Source organism: Myxocyprinus asiaticus, chromosome 30, assembly GCF_019703515.2.
Source record: "Myxocyprinus asiaticus isolate MX2 ecotype Aquarium Trade chromosome 30, UBuf_Myxa_2, whole genome shotgun sequence".
In the NCBI taxonomy this organism is placed as follows: domain Eukaryota; kingdom Metazoa; phylum Chordata; class Actinopteri; order Cypriniformes; family Catostomidae; genus Myxocyprinus; species Myxocyprinus asiaticus.
In genome coordinates this window covers 16,168,623-16,176,233 of record NC_059373.1, presented here as the reverse complement: position 1 = coordinate 16,176,233, position 7,611 = coordinate 16,168,623, and the positions used below count along the sequence as shown (strand labels likewise).

Here is a 7,611-nt window from a genome sequence, read left to right as displayed (position 1 = left end):
AAGGAATCATTGTTCTGCCACTGTTGGACTTAAATAGGAATAATGTTTGCTATCATTTTTAGGACAATGAAGTACTGACTAAATGCAGCAACAAGGCTTGTGCACTGTTAATAGGGCTTTTAAAAAAAAAAAAAAAAAGAAAAAGAACTGGATGCCAGATCAGATGTAATTTTTATGTTTTGAAGTTCTTCTGTATTGTGCATTTAAAAATTCATAGATGAATCTCTGTTTCTCTGAGATTTGTGTCAACCCATTTGTGCACATGTTGGTCAATAAATGTTATTAACAATTATTTTTGTGTTTCCTGTGAGTAGTTGAAATAGATTTAGTTAAGTGTATTCTACAAAAATCTACAATAAAAAAAAAAATAGGTATAAAAATACTTTTAATTTTACCCAATATTTAAAAGTATTTTTTTTTTACAAAGGTAAATTGCACTTACAATCTAAGTTATATTAGGTAGACTTCACCTGATATACACTATATGGCCAGTAGTTTGTGGAGACCATATGTGCTTGATGAACATTTGATTTCAAAACCTTTGGCATCAATTTCCCCCTTTGCTCTAATAACAGCATCCACTCTTTTGGGAAGGCTTTCCACTATACTGTATGTAGTAACATGGCTGCAGGGATTTGCTCTCATTCAGACACAAGGCTATCAGTGAGGGCAGGATCTGATGTTGGTCGCTGGGGCCTGACTTACAGTTGCTGTTCCAGTTCACCCCAAAAGTGATCAGTGGGGTTCAGGTCTGGGCTTTGTGCAGGCCAGTCAATTTCTTCCATGCCAGACACAGTAAACCATTTCTTTATGGACCTCATTTTGTTCACAGGGGCATTGTCATGCTGGAACAGAAAAGGGCTATCCCCAAACAGTTGCCACAAATTTGGAAGCACACAAAGCCCAAGCCATTACATAAAGGAACATTAAGATTTCTCTTTACTGGATTTAATGGAGTAACCAGATTCGATAATTGTAAGGGGGTGTCCACAAACTTTTGGCCATATAGTGTACTTAACCTATACTGCATGCTAAAATTGAGAAAATGTACTCAAAGAAATTGGGTGCAAATTGCTGCCTCAATTTTTATTTTTATTTTTATTTATTTTTTATATTTCAGCTCTAAAGTTTCATACAATGCAAGTGAATGGTGGTCAGACTTTTGTACCTCAAAAAATTACAAAGGAAACATAAAAGTAATCCATATAACTCCACTGGTTAAATCCATACCTTCAGAAGTGGTGTGGGTGAGAAAGAGAATAATATTTAAGTCCTTTTTTACTCTAAATCTCCACTTTAACTTTTACTTTCAGATGTGAAAATGAAACTAAACAGGCAGGCACCACATGTGACTTTCAGTCTAAGTGGAGATTTAGAGTAAAGTGGATCTGTTTCTCACCCACACCTATTATATTGCTTCTGAAGACATGGATTTAACCACTGGAGTCATATGGATTAATTTGATGTTTCCTTTGTGATTTTTGGAGCTACAAAGATCTGATCACCATTCACTTGCATTGTATGAACCTACAGAGCTGAGATACTCTTCTAGAAATCTTTGTTCTGCTGTAGAAAGAAAGTCATACACATTTGGGATGGCAAGGGTGAGTAAATGATAAGAGAATTTTTGTTTTTGGGTGAACTATCCCTTTAAGCAAAACCAGTGTAAGACAGTGCATGTAAACATGCTCAATGTTGCCTTTGTAAGTAATATTCTTTGTAAAGCTGCTTTGTAAAATATGTACTAGGAATAGAACTAAAAATATATTTTTACTTTACTTAATTGATTTATCTTAATGAGTCTCAATGAAAATGGACCAAAAACATTGATGACACATCTTGCACTACACAGATTTTAGTCCAATCACATACCTAATCTAATACCGCCTGCATCCGACTATTCAAGTAGCAAATCATGTTTCATGACGTAATGAAAGCTTATTGGCCATTTAAATAGCCCTTCAATATGTCTCCCCAAAAATCCTGTTTCAACAGAAAATACATCAACACAAGAAAGAAAACTGGGCTTTCAAACCATTGCACAGGGATTTTAAACTGAAACACTGCCGTCTTATGGCTCTGCCTCATAGAACAATTACAACCGTCTTGGCTAGTTTGTGGAGCATTGTCATTGAATGGTGTGGAAACAACTGGGACTTCGTCAATAATAGAACAAAAGCTGTAGCACCTCCAGCCTACCAGTCTAAAACAAACACAATGGTAGTGTTCAAAGAACACCTAATGAGCCAACCTTGGTAATGTTACTTCTAAAATCAATGGCCTCTCAGCTGCCCGCTCACGCACACCCAGATCAATGAGGCTTTGGAGAGAAATTCGTCCCACCATTATTGTAGAGTCAAACACAGCTTAACACATGTGAGGAAGCTAAACTCTAGATTAACCTTACAGGAGATACAACTATCCTTAATAATAATTTACTGAAATCACACACTAGTAGCTAATGTAGCTATTACTTGATGGTAGATTTTAAGTCCCATGAGAATCTGAGACTTTAATATGATCACATAATGGGAAGAGTGGTGAATTCTAAAATGAGTATTTACAGTATAAAAGCACAGCAATGGTTAATTGATGTGTTCTACAGACTGGGATAGATGCTTCCTAGTGATTCAATTAATATCCCAAAGAAACTGACTTTGAAAGAAAACATAAGTGCTTCAGATTCCTGCCTGAAATTCTGATCAGACATCAGTCTCTCTTTTTCCTCGATAAGTAAAATGCTTCTTGCTTCTGTAAAATGCAAGAATTTCCATCATGATAGGATATAATATTTAATTACAAGGCCTGTACTGCACTTACTTTTATTTACCTGCAAAAAAAAAAAAAAAAAAAAAGTGACAGGGAATTTATCCAGAGAGAAAAGGACATAAAAACTTTGAAGCTAAAGAAATTTTGCCGTTATATATTTTAATGGTGCGCTCAAACGCAATCCTTTTTGAAAGGCTGGGCATGTTGTGGCATGTCAAAAGCGCATCGCTGCAATTACTTATCGCTGCAATTATCTTCGCAATCATTCATCAGGGCGTCTGGAGTTCAAGAATTTTATTGTCATAGTTTATCTACTTTAATCACCTGATTAAAAATACATTCTGTGAAGGCTAATGACTGGAGTGAATAACTTGTGGGTGGACCGCGGAGAGGAGGTGGGAGGTAAACGCCATGTGAACCCCAGTTATACTCGACTACAGGGAACAGTGGGTTGAAATTATACATAATGTCCAGCACCCGACAGACTCATGGTGTAAATTGACAAGGAAGGGGGCTGTTTTACAGCAATTTACTGTAATTATGATCATAGCGATCCATATTTGTCTGAAAGAATGCGGTGGCCCATACAAATTGAGTGTTTTGATGCCAGAAATGGCTCCTTTCCCATTTAACATAATTAGTGAGTGATTTCAACCAAATAATTTTAAGGAATAGAGAATTACAGTCACTGATTGGCAAAGGGATTTATGCCTTTCATTACAGGCACTAATGATTAAGGCAAAAGTTAACCTCTTTCTGCAGAAAGAGAAATAAAAGATGGAACAGAACTATTGAAAAATTTTTTGTGAAAACAATTGATTGAAGGGAAAGTTCTCTCATCATTTACTCATCCTCATGCCATCCCAGATGTGTGTGACTATCTTTCTTCTGCAGAACACAAATATTTTTAAAAGCATATTTGTGCTCTGTTCACAATGCAAGAGGATGGTGACCAGAACTCTGAAGGTCCAAAAGGGACATGGTTGGGGCTGGTCAAGGGTGGAGATTTATAGTAAATAGGACTTAAATATTGATCTGTTTCTCACCCACATCTATCATATCACTTCAGAAGACATGGATTTAACCACTGGAGTCATACTGATTACTTTTATGCTTATGCTGCCTTTATGTACATTTTGGACCTTCTGAGTTCTAGTCACCATTCACTTGCATTGTGAAAACCAACAGAACTAAGATACTCTTTTAAAAATCTTCATTTGTGTTCTGCAGAAGAAAGAAAGTCTTACACATCTGGGATGGCATGAGGGTGAGTAAATGATTTGAGAATTAAAATTTTTGGGTGATCTATCCCTTTAAGAAACAAAGAACGAGAGAGAGAGAAAGGCAAGACTGTCAAGGCGGCAGGTGGTAAATAGCTACTGGGCTAAAAATCAGATAGTTGTGAAGCTTCATAACATCGGCTCGTCCTTCAGTCCAGTCATACTCATTTTTGCAGGAGTGGGACAGCAAATCTCTCTCTGGAATGAGAATTCGAAATCAACACAGCCAGAAACACTATATAGTGGACAAGATCGAATTTATTAAGACATTTTCATCATCCCTTTTTGTACAGTATTGACGGGTACATTTGTTTCCTCTCAAAAATACTATTTTATTTTCTCTGATCCACATACCATAAGCACTTTTTCACCATCATGCCAAACAGCTCTGAGCACAGTAAGCAGGGGATCCAGTAGCATTTCCACTTGAGCACGGTTCGGTATGGTTAGATTACAAACTCTTTCTGGCCCGGAATTCTCAGCTGGGTTAGCTAACCACGATGAGGACAGAAAACCGTTGTGGTGGAATGCCTGTAGTGACCTGACAACTCACGGCTGGTCACTTGCCCAGTCAGTCCATTCTAATCCTTATTTCACAGCACTGTAATGGAAAAAATTGCAACTGTGCCAACAAGCCAGAATCGTTATGGAATGGCACGATTCCACAACAAAAGCCATTTGGCCCGATGGCTGAAAAGTGACTTATATTTTCTTATAAATGCTTAAACTAAATGACCTGTCTTAGGGGAAGTAATACACCAGTTAAACTTATACTTGTTAAAAGTATAGTAAATGTGAAAAATAATAACAATAGGGAAAAAAAACTGAACAGTTTAAATATTAACAGGGGCCTTCCATCAGAAAAAAAAAAAAAGAAAGATAAAAAAAGCAATAAATGTTCTTTTGTGGCTAAAGGGAATAGATGACTCTTGACCAATAGTAGGACTTTTCTCACAAAAATTATTAATTGGCTGAAATCTAACTGCTTGGTCCTTGAAGAGCTTCGGCCATGAAAAGCTTGCCCAGGTTCTGAGATGTGAACACCTTAATAGTTTGGCAGTACGTGTTGATTTGACCTAAAAAAGTAGATGGAAAACCAAATTTAGGAGGCAAACCATCACTGTTTTCAAAACAGTTTATATAGTTGATATAATGGTCCCACAAAGTATTTGGACACTTTTGAACAGTCAAGTTGCACCTACAAATACCAAAACATCATTGCATTAGCTTAAAATATCAAACCAAGTGACATTTTTTTACTTAGAACTAACGTCACTTTTCTTCCCTTCCCTTCCCTTCCCTTTTTTCATTTTTTTTTTATTTTTATTTATTTTTTGCAATGACTTTTAACCAACTGGTCCCAATGTCATTTTTAGTGGATGTTTGACCAAATATATCTTAATTTGCTTTATAACTTGTTTTATAGTTTGAAACCTAACAAACATTTTTTTCTGAAATATTTTGCTTGAAAAACGTCTGTGCTATCTTTCTTAATGCCAATTAGTTTGATATTTTGTAATGTAATGCAAAGGCATTTGTACATTTTTAAGTCTGGCTCAAGTGTCCAAATACCTTTAGGGCCCACTTTGCCTGACGAAGTGGGGAAAAAGAGACAGAAAACAAGTCTTGATGGAAGAGGGTAAGGTAAAGAATACAGAATAAGGCAGAGAGGAAAGGTGGGCTGTCTGGTGAAGAGACTTAGTTAATGTACTCCATTATGTAGTGAAGGCTGGTTCCTGTGCTTTTAGGTGATTGATTTTCTGCTTGGCAGCACTGGTGCACATGCCAGTGAGGGGTATAGAGTTTAAAAGACCTTTAAAGATGGTGAGAGATGAGGTGCTCCCCTCCCCAGAACCTACAAGCATTTAATTCAGCCAAAGACCAAGCCATTGCTCCACACCATTACAAAGAGTTGCATATAGAACCAAATAGTCATTGTGTTTTGTCTTCGCTATACGATATGCATCAATTAATTTCATTTAAACCGACTGATCTCAGTCTTGACACTCTGAGCTGTCAGTAAAGCGTTAAACTTTTGATGCACCGAGTCATGCGACAAAACAACATGGCACCGATCTCAGAGGAGTTTGTCTTTAGGAGAAATGCCAACAAATCTACATCTGACAAAAAACCAAATTAAGTTATAACATTGAACTTGTTTGATTTTGAAACCAAAAGATTAGTCTCTAGTTTCATCCGATATGTCATTTTGATCATTTTAGCGATTTATCGCGAAATGGCACGCTGTTAAACACAATGACCAATATAGTGGACTTTAGCGCTAGTTTTACCTTAGAAATCCTATATTCACGGTATTCAAATGTTGCTTACAGAGGCTTTATATGTAGTTAGGATGAAAATAAAGTGCATTTTGAACTGTTCTAAGACCAATGCAGACAGACAGGACACTGGAGGTTAAGTCATTCACTAAATAGGGAACAAGGGAGCATCCTATAGCTTTCCTATAAGCCAAGTGCATTCACTCCCAAAACCTGATCAGAAGTTCAGTTTCAGGCTGGAGATGATGTTTGCACCACTCAACATATTTGGCAGACAAGAGACAATGGTAAACAGTAATTAGATGGTTGGCAGTGATTGGATGATGCTGGCCATTACTTTGTATCAGAATTATTTATGCTAATTTCTGATTGGTTAAATGCTTCAACATTGGCTATCACTTGTTTGTTTGACAGTGCAACGAGAGAACATTTTGTTGCCAAAGTAGAAAAAAATATTGTAACATCTATAAAATACTACCTCCATAACAAGTTATAAAAAATTGCTTTAAATCAAACTTTGGCAAGGCCTACTTAATGTTCCTCATAAATTGTACCTCCTTCTTTCCTCCCTTCTCAACTCCACAGGAGAGAGAAAAGGGATAAGTCCAAAATCTTTTCAGACCCAAATGAGATGAAATGAGGAGGAGATGATTAATGTGGTGTTGGGATGTCTCACATCGCTCACTAGCGGAGATTTGGCTTCCATTCCTGAGCAGACACTAATCATGCACTTAAAGATAGTCAACACATCTTAAATAATGGTTGTTTTGCCTTTTAAGTAGGCATTTTAGTCATGATACATTTTAGCTTTTATCTGAAGAATTGGGAGTCACTATCAAGGGGTAGTTTTTTCACCACACTATTTGATTTGCTTTCAGTTCAGGGAGTCACAATCTGATTCCAAAACAACTTTCGATGCATCTCAGTTTTTAAGCAACAGTGTAGAGGCACAAATCATTGGCGATTTAAGGTGGCTTGTTGTCATGTGATAATTAAAGATTACACAAAGCCAGAAATGCCTTAAACTTTGTCGTTGTCAATCACCACACGTCTTGCTTTCTGTAGATGTGCACAAGAGTGATCAACTTTGCATCTCGTGATTGTGATTTGTGTAAACACATTTACCTTTAAATCCCTTTAAATAAAGATTTCATGATGTGGAACACTGGTTGGTTGTTTTCTTCTTTCTTTATGAAATAATATTTATTCAGCCTTGTTGTCCCTGACAGTTACACTCATCTTAAGATTCCCACGTTTGCTGATTTGCACAAAGTGCAACATTT

At 36.7% G+C, this 7,611-nt stretch overlaps 1 pseudogene; it reads right to left on the bottom strand.

The window, feature by feature from the left end:
• Positions 1–4,335: 4,335 nt before the first annotated feature.
• Positions 4,336–7,611, bottom strand: part of LOC127421650 (eukaryotic translation initiation factor 3 subunit H-B-like) — a 49,037-nt pseudogene continuing 45,761 nt past the window's right edge.